The 24,020-nt window shown below is 34.3% G+C and overlaps 2 long non-coding RNA genes across 3 annotated transcripts in view; both read right to left on the reverse strand.

Annotated features, from left to right (window-relative positions):
* Positions 1-340: 340 nt before the first annotated feature.
* LOC126727382 (uncharacterized) overlaps positions 341-24,020 on the reverse strand; it is a 29,427-nt gene continuing 5,747 nt past the window's right edge. Inside the window, exons 2-3 of one of the 2 annotated variants that reach the window (XR_007656233.1) lie at positions 19,849-19,922; positions 341-1,004 (exon numbers count right to left, since the gene is read on the reverse strand). This is a non-coding gene — a long non-coding RNA (uncharacterized LOC126727382). The remainder of the gene's footprint in view (positions 1,005-19,848; positions 19,923-24,020) is intronic. The other variant, XR_007656232.1, reaches the window with a different exon arrangement.
* LOC126727383 (uncharacterized) lies at positions 1,528-3,688 on the reverse strand. Its single transcript, XR_007656234.1, has 2 exons — positions 2,415-3,688; positions 1,528-2,258 (listed from the first exon to the last, which is right to left on the reverse strand). It is a non-coding gene; the product is annotated as an uncharacterized LOC126727383 (long non-coding RNA).

Here is a 24,020-nt window from a genome sequence, read left to right on the forward strand (position 1 = left end):
TTGCTATCATGGAAAATATCATCATTAAAATCCTTATTTTAAAAATCAAAAGCATGTTCTTCTTCGCTTCTTAAGTATAAAATCAAATCATCAATTGTATCTGTAGCCAAACAAATCACAAGATATATCCAATTCTAAAAATCAAATCATAAATTGTATCCATTGACAGACAAATCACAAGTGATATCCAATTTTATAATCAAGAATTAATAAACCAAGCATTCAATTAATTAAGACAAATCCTAAATCATGAGAAAAACATGATTAAACTCATATCTAGAATCTCATCTTAGTCAATTGATATGAAGTAAGAACAATTTAAATCATTAAAGAACAACTATTGTGGGAAAAATCAAATCACATAAATATTATTGATAATCCTTAACAAGGTTTCATCCTCAACCCTAATTATAAATTTAGCTACTCATAGTAATTGAAAGAAAACACAAAAATAAAATACTAAACATTAAACTAGAAGAATAAAATAAAACTAACTGTCATGGAAGAAAACCAAAGAAGTAGTCGCACTCTCTATACATTCAGCCCTCAGCCCTAGTACTAGCCTCCGCCTCAGCCTCCCTGAATTTTGCCCTAAAGAGCCCTTAAATAGATCAAGGAATCCTATTACAAGTTGAATTCCCGTTTGGAGAAAATCCCAAATTTTTAGGCTTCACTTAACCGACGGTTTTGGCCCATTTAACGTCAGAATTTGGACTTTTGATAAACTACAAAGTTGTAGCCCTTTAAGTTATCGTTTCAGCCCAACTTGAATCATCCTGATTGGACATCTGAGCCGAAAGTTATACCAAAAATACTAACTGACGTGCAGTCTGGAATCCTAATCCGAATTGGACTTGGATTTGGTGCAAATTTCCTTTGATTCCTTACTCCAATTGAACTTAAATTTAATTGGGTTGGTCTTTTCTTGAATTCATGCATGGCTGGATGTAAGTTGGCTTGATTCAATTGGCCTAGTCCCACTTTGCATGTAAAGCCCTTGTTACCTACAACACAAAGATATTATATAATTAATCACAAAATAACATAAAAGTAAGGCTAAATATGTAGATATGTGAGTACTTTATTGTATATATTTCATGCACATCACTGGGCTTGGGCTTGTGTTGGGTTTAAGATTACAAATTAGTCTAATCTATGAATTTATATATATATGGGCTTTAAACACTATGTATATATATATATATATATATATATATATATATATATATATATATATATATATATATATATATATATTTAGTAGTATACCCGAAACGGTACACTGGTATTGACCGGTATCCGAAATATATCGTACCGCTGGCCAAATCGGTACAGCCTCCAGTATGGTATTGACTCTCTTGATTTAGACCTCAATTTTAAACTTACGGCTAAATTGTTTTTACTCTAACTTATCTAAGTATGAAACAAGAGTAAATGATACGTAATAACCGGAACTACTCTCTAAGCCATAACTACAAGCAAGTAATAACAAATATAAAGCTTAAAGAGTAAGGGAAGAGAGATGCAAACACAAGATAACACCGAGATGTGTTATCGAAGAGAAAACCGAAGTACTCAGTGAAAAACCTATCCACGGCCCTCCAAGGCGAAACCGATCTACAGTGAATAAAGTTGGAGTACACAAATATCAAAAAGACCCTCCAAGCCTAATCTACCCAATGTACTTGAACCCTCCAAGTTCTAGCTACCAACGGGCTTCACGAAGCCATGTCTTCGGATCCCAAAATTAGCTCCAAATTGCATCTGCCAATCAATGGTTTCTTCTAATGCTTCCCATACACACCAAAAACTTCTCTCAACACTCAGAATGTGTGAGGTAAGTGTTTGGGAAAATAACCTCTCAAGGATATGTAAATGGAGAGGTAGGAGTAGAGAAATGGTGTAGAAGATTGTGAGTTTACAATCTCTAACTCTCAAGTGTATAGCTAGGGTTTTCTTTCTCAAAAGTTCCTTGGAAAAACTCCTTACAATTTCGTGGGTAATGTGGGCTTATATAGTGTTGGTAAAGGTATGAGAAAAAGTACACTAAAAAAGTTCAAACAGTGAGTTTCGCGGGTCACTCACGACTTGGCTTGAGTTGTGAAGTGACACGCTAAATCCAACTTGGCATGAGACTGTTCAAATTCCAACATGTGCTTCTCACATGGCCTTTTGCAGGTTGTCACTCGTGAACCAGTCGCGAGCCAATTGCGAATTCACCTTCTTCACAGGTCTTCACAAAACTTTCACACTCGACCCTTACATTAAATCCCACAAAAAGTACAGGAAAATGATTAAACAAAATTACAATCAAATTTGACATGAAATTAAAGCAAACATAAAACATAGTTGTAAATCACAACTTTACAAGAAAAAAATAATTAAAAAAAAAAAAACTAATCAGAATAACTCACCTACACAGTCTCATCCTTGAAGATGAGGAGTGTATCATCAAGATCTCTAACACGCACCACCGTATTCCCTACAAAACAATGCATTATGCATGTGTTCTAGTCCACTCATAAGGTTTTGTTTCTCATCCACAATAGGATCTTCAATACCTCCAACAAGTTTTTCTTTGATGCTAGTGAGGATAGTTTTGAAATAGTGATGGGTGCGGAAGAAAGAGTGACGATGATGCTTGTAAGGTCAAGAATGCATAAAGGTTGTTCGTTGAGAAAAGTTGAAAAGGAGGAAAGATTATTAAGAAAATGGGGATTGAGACCAAGACCTAGATTAGGATTTTTCTTAGAGATCATGATCTGCCACGCTACATTTCAAGGTTGGATGAAATTGGCCAAGAGTCTTGTAGCTCAACTGGCACATCTTAATGATTCAAAATTTCCAACAAAGAGATGAGTTCAAATCTCCCCACCCTAAATTATTGATGAAAATAAAAAGGTTGAATGAGATTATCCCTCTTTTTGAATATTTATAATTCAAACTGATAGGCCACAAACTGAATGACGCTTTGTGATAGAAATTAATTAATTAATTAGCCAAGTTATTAATTAATCAATTTATCATGCAAAAAAGTGGTAGCACAAACAAATCACCAATAAACTAATTATGCAGCGGAAAATAAATAACACGGTGATTTGTTTACGAATGGGAAAAACCTAACGGCAAAAACCCCACCGGGTGATTTTCAGGTCACCACTCCCGAAACTCCACTATTATCACAACAAGCAGTTATAAGTAAAGAAATCTCAAGTACCTTACCAACCTACAGTTGAACCCTTACCCCAATACCCAATTGAACTTGTTCTGTAGTGACAGTTCCTCTTTCTAATGCATGACTCCCAAGTACGTGACTAACCAATTGCATGGATCCCAGTACGCGACTTCAATCACCAATTACGAAGATTGTTGGTTGCAAAGTTCTTCAATTCATCCACACGATGAAGATCAAGAAGATGCTTGGTCACAAAACTCTACGGTACACATACACAACAACTTCTTCAAGAGAAAGAGATGAACTAGGGCAAGAACTTCGTCTCCGGTCACAATTTGTTTGAACAGAGTTTGCTCAAAACTTGTGCAACTTGTGAATTGTTTGATGACTCTTAAAACAATCCTTTTATATGTCTAGGGTTAGGATAAAAAAAAACCCAAAGACATATTCACGGATCCAAAGAAAAGCAGATTAGAATTCTAAAATTCTTAAACCTCAACAGATAGTAGGTGTCGAGCAGGTGTCGAGCACACCGGGCTTTGAACAGCTTTCTTAAGGTCGATAGATGTAGCTGTCAAGTTTTAATGAATTTGCACTATCAACTTGTTTTTTTGGATAGATTTGAAGGTTTCAACACTTGATCTTGAAAAATGATTTCTTAAAGTATTTAAACACATCCTAAATCTACCCAAATACAAGTAAAGTGCATTTTGTCAAAGGATAAACTAATTACATAAAATCATGACATATATTCTTAACATGTGAAACACATATGTCCTAACACAAACCTATAAAACCAAGTCTAATTTCATTTTATTGTACTTTTTGTAGAGTACTACTAGTACTTCACACATAATGGAAATCTGAAGTGGGGCTAGATCTCATTCAAACTAAATGCAAACCCTTAAAATCATCGGGGTCTCTTGAATCCATAAGAAAAAGTATGTAAGAATATTGTTGATCAAATTCTAAACTTAATTTTCATTTATAGGCTTAGAGGAAAATTTAAAGACTCCATAAAAAAATTTTAGCAAGAATTTTTTTTAAAAGAAATCCTAATTGATATCATACTATTAGGCTCCTTCATCCACAACTTAATAGCATGGGCAATTTTGATATAAGAATATGATGTAGGACAAAATTTACTATTTAGTCATTGTAATTTATTATTTTTTGGTATTTTGTTTTTTGCAATTTTTGTTATTTTAGATTTAGGGCATTTATTTCCTTGTTTTTAGGTGCTTTTAAAGATTTTTAAGTCAAATTTGGTTTCTGTTATGGTTACATATCAATTAGGAGTTATTTTAGAATGGGTAAAACTTAGTGCTAAGTTATGATTTTTCACATAACATTTATGTTGGCTTTATTCCATAACAAAAAGTGTTGTAATTACATTAATTTATTTCCTTGTATTTTGTGGGAATTAATTGTAATGGATTTAGTACTAAGTTGGTGAAAATTGCTCAAGATAGTTGATCTCACGACTTGGATCGCGACTGGCTCAGGACTGCAGCACCCATGAAAGGTCAAGTGAGGAGCGCATGAGGAAGTTCAATAGTCAGTGTGTTTCACGAGTCACTCGTGACTTGGCCAACTCGCGAGATGACTTACGAGATACACTGGCCAATTGGATTTTAAATGTGATTTTCCTACTCTTCACCCATTCTATATATACCCTTATTACCCACAATATTGTAAGGAAGTTATTCAGAAGAAAACCTTAGAGAGGTTTCTACAACACCCACTATTTAAGAGAGAGCTACTCATCCTCAATAGAGAAATTTTTGTAGTCTCTTCTCATTTCCTCTCTGTGGACACGGCCACGTGATGCCTCTCGGGATGGGTTTTCAAGAAAATAAAGGTTTGATCTTGAGAGTATTTTTTTATTAGAAACATCATGAGTCTGAAAAAAAGTTGAGGAGTCGCCACTTATTTTATTATTTTTTTTAAGGGAAAATAAAACAAGAAATAAAACCCTTTCTTTTTATTTGATTGACTCAATGGATAAGAAAAATGATCTACGTCCACCAAGGACAAGTTCGGGGGTCAAATTACGGAGTGGGAAGGTATGAGGCATCCACGCACGCCCGGTATGTCTACCGGTCTCTACTAAATGAGTAAGGACTATTTGATATTCAATTAATCGTTCGATGGGCACAATATTACTAATCGAATTCATTACACCAAATCAAGCAAGTAGTTGATTTTATGACATGGTGGCCTAAAGCTAAATCATAAGACAAAATAATGATGATAAAAACAAGCAACAAGTTAATAACGAAACAAAATAATGACAAGGAAATTAACAACTACTATATATATATATAAAACATGTGTAAGCTTAAATTCTTCCAAGCCATGATCTGAGCAACATGAGAAGATTTCATTTTAAGGGAACCAATAGGATTACTTTTTTTAGAGAAAAGTGGGCTTAATCAGATTAGCTTGTGACTTGGTTTTGATTTGAAGTAGGAAATGAAGTATATTTTTATATCTATTTTTGGAACCCGAAAACATGGACTTGGTAAAAAAAATAAAGCATATTCTTATTTTTGTTTGTGAAAACCGAAGACATAAACTTGTTTTTGAGTTGAAGTAAAAATAATAATAATAATGATAATAAGAGTAATAGTAATAAAGTACATTTTTATTTTTTGCTTGTGGAAACCGAAATTAAGGACTTGCCTCTGATTTGAAGTAACAAGACAAAGTATATTTTTTCATTTTGTTTGTGGAAACCAAAATAATGAGAGTTGTTGGAAACAACATGAGTCCAACCAACATGTAGAGGCTAGCTACGGTGGGAAAAGAAAAAAAAAAAAAAAAAAAAGAAAGCTATGTCTTCTCACAAGTTTTCAATGTATAGACCCAACTTTTAAGAAGTCACATGCATGATTTAACCCCACTATTCTCTTTTAGCTTTCTTTCATTACTTAACCGGTTATCAAAACAAAGCTTTCTTTTATTACAGACAAGTTTTATTCATCGTTCACAAGACAGCCAAGCCTTAACATTCAGACTGAAAAGAAAAACAAATACCCAGCAAAGCTATGACTTCAAACCACTGAATCATACAAGAATAAAGAGTGGGAAGGTTGAAAACATACCTAGCTCCCTTGGACGAGTTTGATGGTGACTCCGTTGAGACGAACGGCGACGACAATGGCGCTCTCTGATGGATGGCCCTCCCACCACGCGATACTCCACCGGCAATGGTTGACGGACAAGTGCTGAAATACCTGTGTACAGTGTGAGATTTGTCCCCCTCAGGACCGGGTTTACTCCCAAGAAATTTCAATCTCTCAATGTTTTTCTTTTGTGTTTTTTTGAAAGCTTTTTTGAAAATTAGAATGCAAAAAAAAAGTGTCCTCCAAATGATTTTTTTGGAGCTGAGAAATATCTCCGCCCCTTTGTTCTTGAATCCAATGGAAAACAAAAAAAATGGTCTCCCCCTTTTTTCTTTTCTCCCTCCCTTTTATATCGTCTCCACTCCCTCTTTTCAAAATTTTTAAAATCCACCCGTTATCAGTCTGTGCATTTTTGTTTGCACTCTACTGCCCCGGCTGGAACAGTGGAATGACAACCAAGACAAAAAAATTCCTCCAGCTCAGGGCACGCCGGACTTGCTTAGTGTGGGAGGTGTCTGCTAGTACTGTACCCAAAATGCATGTCTCACTATTCAGTTTTATTTTGTCCTTCTCTTTTGGGACCACTAAAGCTGGGTTTGCTAGTATTCGAATTAAAATGCAATTATTTTTAAATTAAATTAACAACAGGAGTTTGAGGGACGAAACTTGATTTTTTTGGATATAGCTTTCAAAAATTGAGGATTTTGTGGAAAAATGAAGAAAAGGAGAAAAAAAAAGACAAGTGTGCATGGATTAAAAATTGTAGCTTCAAATGCAATTAAAATAAAGGTTGATAGTAAAAACTGTGAATAAATAAATAGAGAAGTTGAAAAATAAAATAATAAAGTGTCGAATGAGAGATATTAGAGAGTTATGCATGTCATTTAATTAGTTCATCATTGGGGGATACATGCGCAAAAGGCATACATTATAATTGGAGAACGAAAGAGGGTGTCTACACTCTCCCATTGTTATACCTTAAGAGGAGATTTGTATTTATAAAGTTGAATTTATTCAATCATTTTGTTGGCTTTATTTCATGCCAAATTTTCTTGTAATTCAGCATTTAGAAACCCTATATTTAGGTGGGAATCATGTAAGGGTAGTGTGTGAGAGAGTGTGAAGAAAAGCTCAAGAGTGTGTAATCAAGAAGAGCCTCGCGAATGGCAAGTCGCTAGAATGGCACACGTGTGAAGCATGCAGGGGGAGCTGAAGGGTCACGCCAACTGTTGCACTACAGGACAAAAACTCTAGTCTGGCAAGGCAGTTAGCTCGCCACTCAAACTCGCGACTCATTCCAGTCGTGAGCTCGAGTCGCCAAAACACCCTATTTGGTTGTAACTGACTCTTCGCATTCCATACACACTCTACTATAAATACCCTTATATCCATGAAATGTAAAGAACTCCCAGAGAGAATTTTGAGAGAGAAATCCTAGAGAAAAACAAGATTGACTCATCTACAATCTTCAACCTTTGATTCTCCAAATTCTTCTACTCTCACCATCTCCATTGATATATCATTGAGAGGTACATTAGCCAAATCCTTATCTCACTATACCCATATCAATGAGGAAGTTATTTGGTGCTTAGGAAGCAGTTTAAAAGGGACCAATTCATTTTGGTTGATGCAATGGGTAATTGCGGGATCTGGTAAGCTAAAGAAGACTAGGTTTGGCATAACCCTGTTGGAGCAAGAAGCTTGGAGGGCTTAGGTGCACTGAGTAGATTAGGCTTGGAGGGTCTTTTGCTATTATTGACTGCTTGGAAGGCGGCGGAGAGGTTTTTCGCTGAGGACTTTAGTTTCCTCTTCGATGATACATCGTTGTGTTATCTTTGTGTTTGCATCTCTCTTCCATTAATCTTTGCCTTTTAATTACTGCTGTGGTTATGATTAATTTTGGTTTAGATTGTTTTACCAATTCTGTTTTAGCTTATTATCATATTCCGCACATACATTGTTTGATTATAAGCTCATGTTGGTAATTTGTAAATTGGGGGTCTAAACGTTCATAGGTGTTTTATACACTATTTGAACATTCTATTTGTATCAGAGTGTGTACACTTGTTGTGGTTTAAATACCTAAGTGTGATCCTTGACCCCGTGTGTTTATTTGCCATGGATAGTGCTTTGTATGCTTTTATGCATGTTTTGGATGTTGATGATTGTAGCATGCCATATATTTGTGAAAATGCCTCTATTAGTGCTTATCCTCATGATTGTGATGGCATGTTACTTGAATCATTGGGTGTTGTTGATATTCCAAATGACAAACTCTTCAAGAAAAATGCTAAGAAGTTTCAAAAGAATTTGAGCAAGTTATTTTGTGAAAATGATGATTTGATTGTTAAACTCAATGAATCCAACAAATTAGTTGAAAAATATAAGAAACTTGCTGAAAATTATCTTGAAAAGCTGAAGGAGTTTGAGTATTTGAATGTGGACTTGGATGCTAAACTTGTTTTATCTAACAAACTTGTTGATGAGCTAAAATGTGAGAATGAATCTCTGAAAATGCATGTCAAGTGTTTGATTGTTGAACCTATTGCTCAAAAAGGGATGATAATATATGTTGCAATCATGTTGTGGTACCCAATTTTGTGCCTAATGTGTGTTCTACCTCTAAGGGCAAATCGGTGTACATTCCTCCACACAAAAGAAATCAAAAAGTTGAGAGAAAGACTCTTAAGTCAAAGCCTCCGTTTAGGTCTCAATCTAAGGTTTTGGATGGATCCAAGTTTGTTCCAACTTGTCACTATTGTGGTGTGATTGGTCATATAAGACCTTAATGTCATAGTTGAAGAGAAAACAAAACCATGTTGCTAAATCCCTTTCCAAGAAGTCTAGTAGACCTAAACACATTGTGTGTCACCATTGTGGTGCTTCTGGTCATCTAAGGCCTCATTGCTCTAAATTTTATGCTCTTAAAAGAATTAAAAGAAAAGAGAAACTTGAGCTTTATGGAAATTGTGCTAAAAAGGGTAATCCAAATTTGAGTGGAAATAACATGTTGTTAAAGAAAGTGTTTAATGCTCTTAACTCCTTGTTTATGTGCATCTCAGGTTCTCATTCTTCCAACCCTCGTCTAACTTTTCACGAGACACTCATTCCAAACAATCGTTCTGTTTGGATGACAAAGGGTTCCTATGGTTGAGCATTTGCTCTTTTGGTTATTGATCTAATTCTTTTGATCTTTGTAAAACCTTTGATGCATTGAATATCATATCTTTATACATTTTTTGCATCTTGCATTTCTTTAAATGCATTGTTTTGTTTTTTTATCTTACTTTTATGTTTTAGTTTTGTATGAGTAAAAAATCCAAAACCACATAAAAAGTGAAAAATTTTAAAAGTTTGATCGTATATGTTTGAGTACAAATCTCATGTGAGTTTGGCCTAGTACCTTCGTACTAATGGCATAGTATATTTACGAGCTTAGCTTGTTATGTATGCGCATCTATCTTTGTAGGAAAAATCTTGACATCTATGTGTGATTGTTGTAAATCGATCTTCAAGTTTGTCATGAATGATTAGTCGATAGTCATGTTAGTTTTGATACATGCGTAGACTTGTGCCTATATATCTTCCCACTCTTTTATTTTTTTCTTAAAGAGCTCAACCAATGTAAATCTCAAAATGAAAAAAGATAATAAGCTGCAAAAGTCGTTGCACATACTAGTATTTGACTAAGAAAAAGGGAAAGCGGCTTGTATTGAAAATGTATGATGCCCAAAAGCCAAAGGTTTGTTCATCAAATTGAAATATCAAAACTTTCAAGCATCGTTCTCAAAATGAGATGTATTGATTCAAAATGATCAAATGTTATGAATTATAAAGAAGTCAAATGAGAAGCTTCAAAGATATGTAATCATTTTCTTGTGGGAGGTCATATATGTTCATTTCTATAATTGAGATAGACCACTTGACTTAGTATTAGTTGTGTATGACTTGATTGAATTGATCATTGAAATTTCATTCTAGACTAAGGACTATTCCACATTTGATACACACACACAACACACATGCCTAATGTTCAATGAATGTCTTATTCATTTGTTCGATTATACTTGTTTAAATGTGATGTATGTGTGCTCAACTATATATGGATCAATCTAAAATGATTTTTTTTTATCATTTTATATGTATTTGGAAGTGATTTTTATCACTCTTTGTGTTCATGTTTAGTGCTTATTTTGTTTTTCATTGTTTAAACATGTTCTGTGTTGAAAAACAGGTGTCAAAGTTTTTTGTGACTCACTTACGACTCACGAAAATTTTTGTGACTTGCCCAATTACGAGAAGCCTAGAAATAGCTTTTTATAGTGTTTTTCATGGAAAACCTATTTTAAACCTCTCCCATTCTCTCTAAAACTCCTCTTTCAATATTTTAACATAAAAACCCAATCAATTTGAATGGTTTTTCATTCCATTAACATCTCTAAGGTAATTTTAAACTCTTTTCATTAATTTGGATCCTTAGATTATGTTTTGGAGAGTTTTGTGCTCTTGGTTGGGATTTTCATCATAGGGGTTGGGAAAACTTAATTCTTATCAAATTTTTGTATAAGATTGGTTTCTTTTGATGATTTGCTTTAGATGTTGGCCCCTTGTGGCATAAAGAATTTGTATTAAGGGTGGATTTTATGATGTTCATGCATTATTTTACATTATTGTTCATAGTGTGCACGTTAGGTGTTTGATAAAATGTCTCACAGGCATTTTATCACTTGTTTGGACTCTGGTAAGTACCAAACTTTAGGATGTCCCATGTTTCCTCAATAGGAACATGTTTGGTTCATTGGTTGTGTATTTAACACACCTTGCCCCACATGTGCATTCTTCATACTTTGGTCATGCATTGCACATAGCCACCTCTTACACACACCTTTATTACCCTTGTCATGCATTGGTCTATATCTTGTTTCTTCATCCTAGCATGTCATGTTTACTTTATACTTTGTAGCATTTTGTTTTGTCTTTGTTTGAGTTTCTTTTTCTCATTCATCTTGCATCTTTCATGGATCTTTATCCTTGTTAATTCCTTCATCTCTTGCCCTCATTTCTCCTTGACCCTTTGTCTATTTGTGTCAAAAAGGGGGATAATATACTCTAGAGTAGTATACCGAAGAGTTTTGTCATTCCTATATGACTCTTGTGCACATTCTTAGGTAGAGAAATTATATTTCTTGTGCACATTTGTAGGGGGAGAGATATTTCATAGGAGAGATGCATATACCAAGGGGGAGAAGACATTGTATTTATAAGAAAACTTTGTTTTGTTTGTGTTTCTTTATGTTTTTTTTCTTGTTTGCTTTATGGTGCTTTGAGTTATGTTTAGTATCTATGCTTTGTGGTTCTCATTGCATCGTGTTTGTGTGTTGGACATGCATACATTCTTATGCCATTGTGCTTTAGTAAATGCATGTTCGAATGATCTTTTGTTTTGCTTTATGATCATTGTAGTCATTTTTATATGACTGTTTTGGTGTATGATCAAGTTGCTCATATGTTTCACATCATGTTTACTTGATCGCAATTTACTTGTTATATTATACTTGTCCTTTTATTACTTGCTTTACCTTGAAGGTCTAATGTATTTTTTGCAAGTGTTTCAGGTTACAGGTATATATGTTCCAAGTTCATCACAGCTCCTATGATTCATGATAAAGGGAATGATATAATAGGGGAGTGATATAATAGGGGAGAAAGAGAGAGAGCTTTGTGTTATATTAACTATGTGTTTTGCTTTGCTCATAGTTCATGATTATGCTTAACTATTTAAAATATTTTGTTTTGTACCCATGCTTTGTAGCTTAGTACTTGTTGTTAATGTTATGCATTTCTATAAGTATATCACTTTTGTGTCCTTGTTGGATTTTATATCCTTGATGCAATTTCCTTGTGTTGTTGTATCAGTTGATTGTTGGACATGCAAATGATACTTTGCATTGAGCTTATTATCTTGCATGTTCGGATGTTCATTCCTTGTGTGATCATTGTGGTCACTATTTATAGTGATTGTTCGTTTTTGGTCAAGCTATGCTTTATTGCTTCATTCCTTTTTACTTGATCGCATTGTGCTTACTCCATATGCATTTTAAGTTTTCTACTTACAATTATCGTATTGTGTTGTTGTTTTAGGAAATACTTGTCCGTATGGTTCAAGAGCTTCACAGATTCTAGAATTAGGTGTAAGTGAGTTTTGTTCAACTGTTCCCAACTCACATGTTAAGTCTAGAGTTTGTTTTAGGGTTTTGTCACAGAATAGCCAAAGGGAGAGATTGTAAGGTTGAATTTATTCAATCATTTTGTAGGTGTTATTCCGTGCCAAATTTGCTTGTAATTTAGCATTTAGAAATCTTGTATTTAGGTGGGAATCATGTAAGGGTAGTGTGTGAGAGAGTGTGAAGAAAAGTTCAAGAGTGTGCAATTAAGAAGAGTCTTGCGATTGGATCTCGCGACTGGCTCGCGACTAGCAAATCTCCAGAATGGCACATGTGTGAAGCATGCAAGGGGAGCTGAAGGGTCACGCCAGCTGTTACACTACAAGAAAAAACCTCCAGTCTGGTAAGGTTGTTAGCTCGCGACTCAAACTTGCAACTTGTTCTAGTCACGAGCTCGAGTCACCAGAACACCCTGTTTGGTTGTAACTGACTCTTCACATTCCATACACACCCTACTATAAATACCATTTTACCCACGAAATGTAGAGAGCTTCCAAAGAGAATTTTGGGAGAGAAACCCTAGAGAAAAACAAGATTGACTCATCCATAATTTCATCCTTTAATTCTCCAAATTCCTCTACTCTCACCCTTTCCATTGATACATCCTTGAGAGGTACATTAGCCAAATCCTTATCTCACCATACCCAAATCTGTGAGAAAGTATTTTGGTGCTTGGGAAGTAGTTCAAAAGGGATTAATTCATTTTGGTTGATGCAATGGGCTAATCTATTGCGGGATCCGGTAAGTTAAAGAAAACAAGGTTCGATGTAATCTTGTTGGAGCAAGAAGTTTGGAGGGCTTAGGTGCACTGGGTAGATTAGGCTTGGAGGGTCTTCTGCTATTCATGTATTCCAACTTTATTCTCTAGTGGATTATTGACCGCTTAGAGGGCGGATGAGAGGTTTTACGCTGAAGATTTCGGTTTCCTCTTCGATAACACATTGCTGTGTTGTCTTTGTGTTTACTTCTTTCTTCCCTTAATCTTTGCCTTTTAATTACTGCAGTGGTTGTGATTAATTATGGTTTAGATTGTTTTACCTATTTTGTTTTAGCTTATTATCATATTATGCACATACATTGTTTGATTATAAGCTTGTGTTGATAATTTGTAAATTGGGGGTCTAAACGTTCATAGGTGTTTTATACACTATTTGAACATTCAGAATAAAATGGAAAGTGAGTGAACAAATGGCTCTGACGTATTACAATTAGAGACAAGCATAATTATTATAAAGACCTCTGTTATTATATTGTACAGTTTATATGGTTACTAATATTAGAAACTTCGACATGAACAAAGTTCATTATGCTTGTATCTCAACTTTTATTACTGTATTTATGTTTAAACATATGTTTTGCATAGTATTTGAAGGAGTTTATTTTTTATTTTTTAAAAATTTTGAGTTGACATCTTATTATGAAAATGAATTTATAAGAAATTGAGAATTTTTTTTTTTTATAAAAAAAAGTTTGTAAGCATTATAGTTATATATATGTTTAGAACTTTGTTTTAAATTGTAATGAAAAGTGGGAAAAACAGCTCTATTTCAAAACTAGAATTTATTTGTTTAAAGTTACTTCATCCTATAAGGTGGAATCCACAATGTTAGGAATGATGTTGAAGAAACAAGAATTTAAAATAACATTTTACCAAAATAACATCAAAGTGTGAAGTTGAATAAGTGTTTAAAGAAAATAGTTATTGTTACTGATATGTTTATAAATATGCTTAAGATACATATGTTTATTTCTATGTTTAAATATGGTTATATGTCTATAAATATGCTTATTATTTAGTAAATTATTTGGGTTATGCATAAACTTTACTTATTTTTTCTGCACATCCTTTCTCCCTTCAACGGTCGGATAGTCATATCTATTTAGATCCTAGAAGATATCTTAAGGGCTTTTGTACAAGGTTCCAAAGTTAGTTAGACTAATCAACTGTACTTAGTTAGGTTTGCTAATATTTTCTTATTACATTATTGTCGGCTTTGTTTTTACCTTTGTAATCGGCACCTTTATGTGTTTTGAGGTGTGTATTAAAGACACTTTGCTTACTTTATCTCTCTGTCATTTTTTATGTTGCTTTGTTATAGGACTTGTCATATTATTTATTCTTTTATTCTATGATATTATTTTTTATTTACTAACATTTATTTAGAATATTCTCATACATTTTTGCACGACTTAATGATTACTTATATTTTATCTTCAATCAATTCAAGTTCCAAACTATTGTCATATTATTTACTTTTAAATAAAATTCTTAAAATTAATAAAAATAAAGCAGATATACTTTGGTTCACAATGTATAAAACACACACACACACATATTATAAGGGACATTGGGGGAGGGGGGGGGGGGAGAGAAGGTTATAAAGAACATCTATTTGAATGCTTCAATAATTACACTCAATAAGGTAATGAAACTCCTTTTCTCCTACCATGATGACTGTTTAGATATTGGAAACAAATTCTTTTTTCAAAGTATTTAAGCTTTATATTAATATATATGTTTGGAACTTTATTTTAGATAGCAATTAAAAGAGAAATAGAGAGCTCTATTTCAAACTTAGAATTTGTTTATTCAACTTTACTTCATCCTATAAGATAGAACTGATAATGTTAGGAGTGAAGTGGAAGAAACAAAAAATTTTAATTAAATTTAATCAAAATAGTTATAATAGTTTAAGAAGACTTTATTAAGCTTCTTCTTATGTGGCTTCATAAAAAGAGATCCCTTATTAAATAAGGATATTAGTTGGAACTTGGAAGTGTCATGATATATAGAATAATAATGACTTTTTAAAGAGGCAATTTGACCAAGCAAAACCATACTTGATAATCACATATTGGATGTTAATAAATTAAACATTAACAAGAGAAAATGTTTGTTGAAGGCCAAAATTTCACAAGAAAGCCCATTCCATGAAAAGTAAAGAAGGCCCAATTCAAGCAGCAAGAAGAATCAACATTAAGGCCCTATTTATGTTCAGATTTCAAGCAAAAGGGCTATTAAAAAATCCAGCAAAATCTAGTGAAAGAACTGGGCCGGGATACCCAGAGGCTGCCAAAGGCCCGGGATCCTCAGGTAATGCAGCACAGCTAACGTAGGATTGAGACAGCTCAAGAGAGGTACCTCAAAATACAAGAAATGAAGAACAGATATGTCCTTCTCAAGTACCCAGTGGTGCAGCAAAGAATCAGAAAGTATAAAGTAAACATTCATGAACAAAGGAGCTGTACCACAAGGAACCAAGAATGAGAAAATCATAATTAGAAGCGACTGGAAGGGAACTTTCAACCCAGCAGTAAAAGATTCCAACTATTTGGGAATAATGACAGCAAGGAAAGACAACCGACAGCTGAGTCTGAAAATTGAAAAACCTTGAAAGAAGAGAGATTAAAGGCTAGTTGCCCAAGGATGCCCCGAAATGGAAAGTCAGCAAGTGACTTTTAGAGAAACAACACTAAAAGATGAAAACTATGAGAAAAAAGGGAAGAGACTAGCCCCTAGGCAACTGTCACAGCACGAGCTCTGAGGGGCAAAAGAGAGAAATCACTAGTACGTCGGAGCCCTAGAAAACACACTATAAAAGGAAGAGAAAACCCATGTTGAAGGGGGGGGGATTTTCAGTAGGAAGAATATCATAACAGAGCCATTAGAACTTTGTAAAATTTAAGAAAAACAGAGGAACGTCTCCCGGTATCCCAGAAACAGCCACTATAGCACATACTTGGATTCAAACTTTGCAAGTCTTAGAGGCTTAGATAGCCATCGAAGTCTGTAATTTTTGAGCTTATTTGAACCTTGTATCACGTCTCAGTGAGCACATTTGTAATCCACAATTAAGAAAAATAATGAAATATCTCATATTGATTTGAAGATTTCTAACAATTACTTTGCATATTTCTTTATTATATTATCCTCCTTTACTGCTTCTTGCTGCTCAATACATATATTCTTGCTTGTTAATTTTTCCTGTTACTCAGCCAAAAGCTAAGTCCTTTGCCCAAACAAAACCACTCAGACTTGAGTTCCAAATCCCACAAGTCTTGTGCAAAAGCACTAAGTCTGTGAGAATTGGGGCCAGGATCCTCGTGGCTGAATCATTCTTATAAAATTCATTTACATATATGTATATGTATTAATTAATATATATATATATATATCCTAATCTAAGAAACTAACAATTATTTGAAGATATGTGCATTGTATAGTTGTTCTTGTGTAGGACCTATAGAGGTAAAAGGAAAGGACAAAACTCCATTGCATAACAAGCATGGAGAAAGATTGTATAGTGCAGAGAATCAGTATTCTGGGTTCTTACAGGCCTAATACGCCCCGAGATCCCACGACAGTACGCCCTGGGTACCAAGTGAAGGAATTTTTTAAAATGTTTATACGATAAAAGATAAGCCTTAAATATTCTATTTTAATCTCTTTCTCATTGTGAATATTATGAATATCTATTTTACTTATTTTATAAGAGTAAAGGGTCATTTTATGATACTAAAACACTTATAATGGTATTTTATTGCTTAGGAGGAATCGCATTTTTGCCTTTAGGAGATTTATGTGACTTGCGCACAACTTGGTTCGCAATCAGCCCCCATTTAGCTGCGGTGAACCAAGCCCAGTCCACCAAACTACAACTATTTGGCCCAAGATCCTTGGGCCTGTGTGCTAAAGAAAAAAAGCACTCTCACAATGTTCTACATGAATATGACATAATAAACATTAGAATGGGTGGAGTTGAATAAAATAGTGATTGTTGCTAATATGTTCATAAATACGTTTTAGATTTATATGTTTATAAGTATGTTTAAAATTAGGATAGTCATATGTCTATAAATAATTTTATTATTTAGTAAATTCTTTATGTTATGCATAAACTTCATTTATGTTCTCTACACAAACTTCCACCCTTTAACAAATGGATTGACATAATAGACTATTTAGATCCTACAATATATTTTAAGGGCATGTGTACAAGATTCCAAGGATAGTTAGGCTAATTATTTGTACTTAGTGAGTTTTGTTGGGATGTAGATTAGTTTGTTGGGATGGGTGTTGCTGGGTGAAAAATCTTGGGCCATAAATCATATAGATGACTTTTGAAAAAATTGATTTGACTCCTAAAAGATTACAAACAACTTATGATAGATAGAAAGTTTAAAATAACAATCGTAGGAAGGATTTGGAGTTCAAAGTTGGGGATAAGATATTCCTTAAAGTTGATCCTATCAATTGGGTTACAAGAATTGGTAAAATCGATAATTTTATCCCGTGGTATGTAGGGTTATTTTAAATTTTGATATAAATTCCTTTAGTTGCTTGCAAATTGGCATTATTGTTGACTTATCAAATGTATTTAGTGTGTTTTATATTTCCATTCAAAGAAAGTATATGTCTAATAAGATATTAGGTCAATTTGTTTACGTATAACATATTTTTCGAAAATTAGTTTCCACAACTTCAAGTGTTCGATTTGGCCACAAACTCTAGTCAACATAAGGGTGCAAAACATGTTACGTCCTCAATTAACAACAAACACCCTCCTTTCAATCCACCACATCCTCATCTACTACCTAGTTGACCCAATTGTAAACCATCGTGGCCCACTAGATCCCTTGATGACCTAAACACACACACACACACACACACACACACACACACACACTCTCTCTCTCTCTCTCTCTCTCCACTGCACCTCCAATCCACCTATGGACACAATCATTTCCATAGTCAATTTCACAACTTGCTAATTTGTTCAATTAAATGTGGTTAACGTAAAATGGTGGATCACATAAGGTAGGAAATGTTCATAACTCACATTTGTACAAGTTAGCAAGTTGTAAAATTGGCTTTGTGATTGGTTACATCTCTAGAATTATTTGTGCATGACCCTCCCCCCATTGCAGATCCATCACTCAGACAACCCTATCAAAGATTGAAATTTTGAGCATATCAAAAAGTGGTAGACCCTCTAACCTAATCGATGACTTGAATATCCAATACACATTATATGTTACTCATTTGAATTCACACACTCACCATTGTAGCTTTCTTAGGCTAACTACAAAGTCACAAAACATTACTTTGATTTAGAATGATTTAATACAAATTAAAAGATGATGTGTATGTTAGCATAAGGATGTGCAGGAGAAAGAACAGAACAAATGAAGCAAGATGAGACATGGCATATCCCATAGAGTTCATCTAATATAAGTATCAACTGGTGAAAAAAAATGAAATTCTTAAATTATCATCAACAAAATCACCCGTATTTGGGTTCCAAGCACATGTCCTTAATAAAATGTTGAAATGTACCACTTTAATTTGAATACAAATAGAAAATTAATAATATTAAGATGAGAAGATTGCATTTTCCTTTGCTCCCTTTAAGACTTAACAGAACATTAGGCAAAACTATCCTTGTATTAAAAAAAAAAAAAAAATACTAACATCATAAGTCAAACTCATTAGATAGATTAAGTTGAAGTTCTTGAATAGGAATTATACCCTCATATTCAAATTCAACTCTAGCTGCATCAAAACCAATTTTGGCTTAACAGATAGATAACATAATATATTACATATTGACTTAAGGGACTTTCAAAATAGGCCAACTAACACGATAGAGTTTGGTAAGTATAAGTAAAGCATCAAATAGTTTTAAGTCCATACCAAGTTAGCAGAAACATCCTTACCTTATGGTTGAGGACCATTTTGAGCAGTAGGAAGTAAAAAGAAATAAACAAACCAAATATTGATGGCCTTTTTTTAAAAGAACCAAGATGCAAACAAACACCAAAGTTGACATCATCAAGTTTAATGTGTGTGTGTATATTCTTTTTTTTTTTTTTTTTTTCTCTTTTATCACTAATCACACATTATCATCAATAATAAGATCAAATTCAATACTTCACTACCTCAATCAAAGACAACAACCCAAACTATCCAAATCCCAATTTTGCAAATGGAAAAATAAATAACACAAATTTCAACCTTAGATTTCCAAAGCCTAAAGCATAAAAAATAAAAAAATAAAAAAAATAAAAAAAATTCTAATGCCAGCGAACCAAAGACCAACCATTCTGTATAAAATAAAAAAAAAATTAAAAAAAAAAAAGACCAACCATTCAGCCATAACAATCCAAAACACCAAAAGTAGATCACCCACAACCATAAACAAAATTCCATGAACAATTGAAGAGAGAGAGCGAGAGAGAGAGAGAGAGAGAGAGAGCAATATATAGAAAGCAATAACTAGGTAGGTAGGTTTTCAATTGAAGAGAAAATCAGAATTCTTACCTTGAGTTTGGATTTGCTCTATAAAGGAGGTTGGCTTCAATTGCAATTAATGACCAAGAGTGCATGAGGAAAATCTAAATGGAAGAGAGGAGGTTGGCTTCAGTTGCAATGCGTAAGGTTAGAGAGTGTAAAGTTGTGATTTTCAACTATATTGTGTTGGCTTTAATTCCATGCCATATTTGATTGTAATTGTAAAGTTGTGATTTACAACTAATTTGTGTTGGTTTTAATTCTGTGCCAAATTTTATTGTAATTTTGTTTAATCTTTTATACCCAGTATTTTATGTGGGATTTCATTCTAAGGGTTGTGTGTAAGAGAGAGTGTGAAGACTCAAGGCAAATGGAAGACCAAAGAAGTTTTCGTGGATAGATCGCAAGAAGCCTTCCCGCGAAGTGAAGCATGTGCTCAGCACATGACTGAAATGCGAAGAGTCATGACAGATGGTGACAGCTGGTTTTCTCGAGTGTCTCGTAGGTAAGGCCTTCCTGCGAGATACCCGCGAAACATTCTCTTTTACTAATTTGTCATATCTAATACACCAAGTCTCTACCCACACTATATATACCAACATTACCCATATATGTTAAGGAGTGCTTTTCAAAGAGAAAATCTTAGCCATTACCTTTAGGAGTGAGAGATTGTCATACCCACAATTCTCTACACAATCAATTATGGTTTTCCCCAACTCCTACCTCTCCATTTCCAAATCATTGAGAAGTTGATAGCCCAAACACTTACCACACCCATCCTAAGTGTAAAGTGAGGTTTTGGTGCTGCTGGGAAGCATTGGAAGAAACCATTTATTTCGTGGATGCAATTGGGATGAATTATGAGATTCAGAGAGCTAGAGAAGACAAGGCTTTGTTAAGTCAGTTGGTAGTAGGAGCTTGGAGGACTCAAGTACATGGGGTAGACTAGGCTTGGGGGGTCTTTTGTTATTCGTGTACTCCAACTTATTCTCTAGTGGAGTGATTTACCGTTTGGAGGGCGGCAGAGAGGTTTTTTGCCAAGTTCTTCGGTTTCCTCTTCGATAACACATTGGCGTGTTATCTTTTGTTTGCATTTTTCTTCCTTACTCTTTTACCTTTCATTTTACTACTGTGATTTAATGAATATGGCTTAGAGCAATTATATTGTTTATCCACTCGCATTTACTCTATTTCGCACTTAGTTTAAGTTAGAGTAAAATCAATCGTGCTGTAATTTTAATTTGGGGTCTAAATAGCTCTTGTGTTTTCACACAAATTCGAGCTTTTAGTAATTTCTTCAATAATTTTCCTTGTATGTATGTGGATTTATTTGTAAGGGATGAGTGTGAAAGAACGGTGAAGAATCAAGCTTCAAGAGTTGAATATGTGGATTTCGAGACTGGCTCACTAGTAGCTTGCGAGAAGCAACCCACGAAAAGGTCATGTGTGGAGCACATGACTGGAAGACGAAGAGTCATGCCAAGCTATCATTTTCGCGACTGTCTCGAGAGAAGGGCCAACCCATGAAGGACTCGCAAAAGTCTCTATTTGGCAAAAAGTTGTATTTGCTTTACCAAGTTTTTACCCACACTACCCTCATTATCCACAAATTGTAAGGAGTGCTTTTCAAAGAGAAAACCTTAGAAAATATACTTGAGAGTTAGAGATTGTTATACCCACAATCATCTACACATTTCCTTGTGGTTTTCCTCAGCTCTTACCTCTCCATCTCTAGATCTTTGAGAGGTTGCTAGCCCAAATACTCACCACACCCATTTTGAGTGTTAAGTGAGATTTTTGGTGCTGCTGAAAAGTATTGGAAGGAGCCATTTATTGACAGAAACAATCGGGTTGAATTGCGGGATCCGGAAAGCTGGAGAAGACAAGACTTTGTAAAGTCAGTTGGTAGCAAGAGCTTGGAAGGTTCAAGTACATAGGGTAAACTAGGCTTGGAGGGTCTTTTATTATTCGTGTACTCCAACTTTATTCTTTAGTAGATCGATTTTGACTTGGAGGGTCGCGGAGAGGTTTTTCTCCGAGTTCTTCGGTTTCCTCTTCAATAACACGTCTCGGTGTTATCTTGTGTTTGCATCTCTCTTTCTTACTCTTTAAGCTTTCATTTTGTTGTTGTTGTTGTTGTTGTTGTTGATGGATGAATATGGCTTAGAGTAATGTTATTAGTTCATTGCGCTAATTTACTCTTGTTCTGCACTTAGTCTAAGTTAGAGTAAAAGTAATCTAGCCGTAATTTTTAATTGGAGGCCCGAACAAGCTCTTGTGTTTTAACACAAATACGAGCTTTCAGAGAGAAAGCGACTCGCATAAGAGGAGTTGCGCAATAGATTTGGTAAAATATCAAAATAAATAAATTAGACTTAAAAATAGAAATAAAAAATGTTGATGTGGAAAATTGTGGAGCTAGCAAAGCTAAGGTGGCAACATATTATGAGGTCAACAGAAAGTCAAGACTTTGGTTTTATAGTATTTATATATAAATTATGGATATATATTGATTTTTTTTTCCTTACCATATCAGTTTCAAAACAAAACAACTCGAAACCAATTATATTTTTAAGTTTTCTTAATAGGAAACTTGATCACTTCATCTCCATATCACATCATTCAATTAAAATTACGTAACGACTGATCAATGAACTACTGTAAGCTCTGATAGGCAAAACTGAGCCGGATGCTACTGTAAGCTCTCTTATTGATAAGGATACGAGAGGTTGAAATGCAGATTTGGTTGATAGAAAATTTTTCCCATTTGAAGCATCAAGCATCAAGTCACTTCCTCTACCCGATTATACTTTTGGAGATATTCTTATTTGGCCATTATCAAAAGATGGTCAATACTAGGTGAAATCAGGTTATAGGCTGCTGTGTGTATCTGAAGAACAAGATCAAGCTAGCAGTTCTAATGATATATAATGGTTTAAAGCATTTATGGAGAGGAGTATGGAGCTTACACATCCCAAATAAAGTCAAATATTTCCTATGAAGGCTTGTAAGGAAGCATTAACAACCAAAGCCAACTTGATGAATCGCAAAATCACCCCAGAAAATGCCTTCAATCAGTGCAAGAATGATGTAGGAGTGCTATACATGCCTTTTTGTGGTCATGTAATTATATTAGACCAATTTGGGAAGAGGAATTCAAATGGGCAATTCAGGAAATTCGTGCAATGTCCCAGTTCATCGATGTGGTGGGTTTCATCTTAAGGGAGAACAGAAACAAAGATTTATTTGCTATGTCAGTCTGGAGCATTTGGTACAGACAGAATGCAATGCGGCAAAATCATTAAGTTGTTCCAGTGAACCTGGTCTGTGCAGTTAAAAAAAATAAAATAAAATAAAATTTGAGGAATACCAACGCCACAATTCAACAAACAAACCATCTATTCGTGCGGTATGGATATTACAAAACAAAATTCGAAGATACTAATGAAGCTGGCATAGGAGTTGTTATTTGCAACTATGATGGATTAATCATGGTTACCCTGGTATAGAAAATTCCCCTGCCCAACTCAGTTGATATGGTTGAAGCATTAGCATCAAATAAGGTCATTATTTTTACAAGAGAGATTGGGCTTACAGAGGCAAACTTTTGAAGGTGACTCTACACGTATTATTGAAGATCTTCAGGGAAGATCAGCTCAATGAGCTCACTTTGAGCACATTGTAAATGATGCTGTGGCTTTGATTCAAGGTATGAAAGGACTACGGTTTTTCTCATGTTAACAAACAAGGGAATAGCATAGCACATGCTCTAGCTAGATGAGCAAAATTGGCATCTAGTTATATAAGTCTAGATGACAGATGTTCCACTAGATATTAAGAATCTTGTAAGTACTGATTTAACTCAACGTTGAAAAAATGAGACTTATCATATGATGAGATTTGACCAATTTGACCTACAATTGGTGTTTAGATAATAGACAACACTGCATTGTAAGAAAATGAATGATTGATTGTTCTTTACAAATGGAGAGGACTCAAAACTACATAGATTCTGTATAATTGAAAATAGGTTTGCCCAATTAAGGCCCATCTATGCCAATCTATCATTAGTGTTAAAAGCCTATATCAATGGAAAAATGTAAGTCTTCAAGTACTCTCCCGAAATGATCTTTAGATTAAGTAAGTGTTTGGATCCACGTTTTGAGCTGCATTTCACGTTTGAGGGTTATTTTTTTTTTTTT

Source organism: Quercus robur, chromosome 5 (assembly GCF_932294415.1).
Source record: "Quercus robur chromosome 5, dhQueRobu3.1, whole genome shotgun sequence".
Classification (NCBI taxonomy): Eukaryota; Viridiplantae; Streptophyta; class Magnoliopsida; order Fagales; family Fagaceae; genus Quercus; species Quercus robur.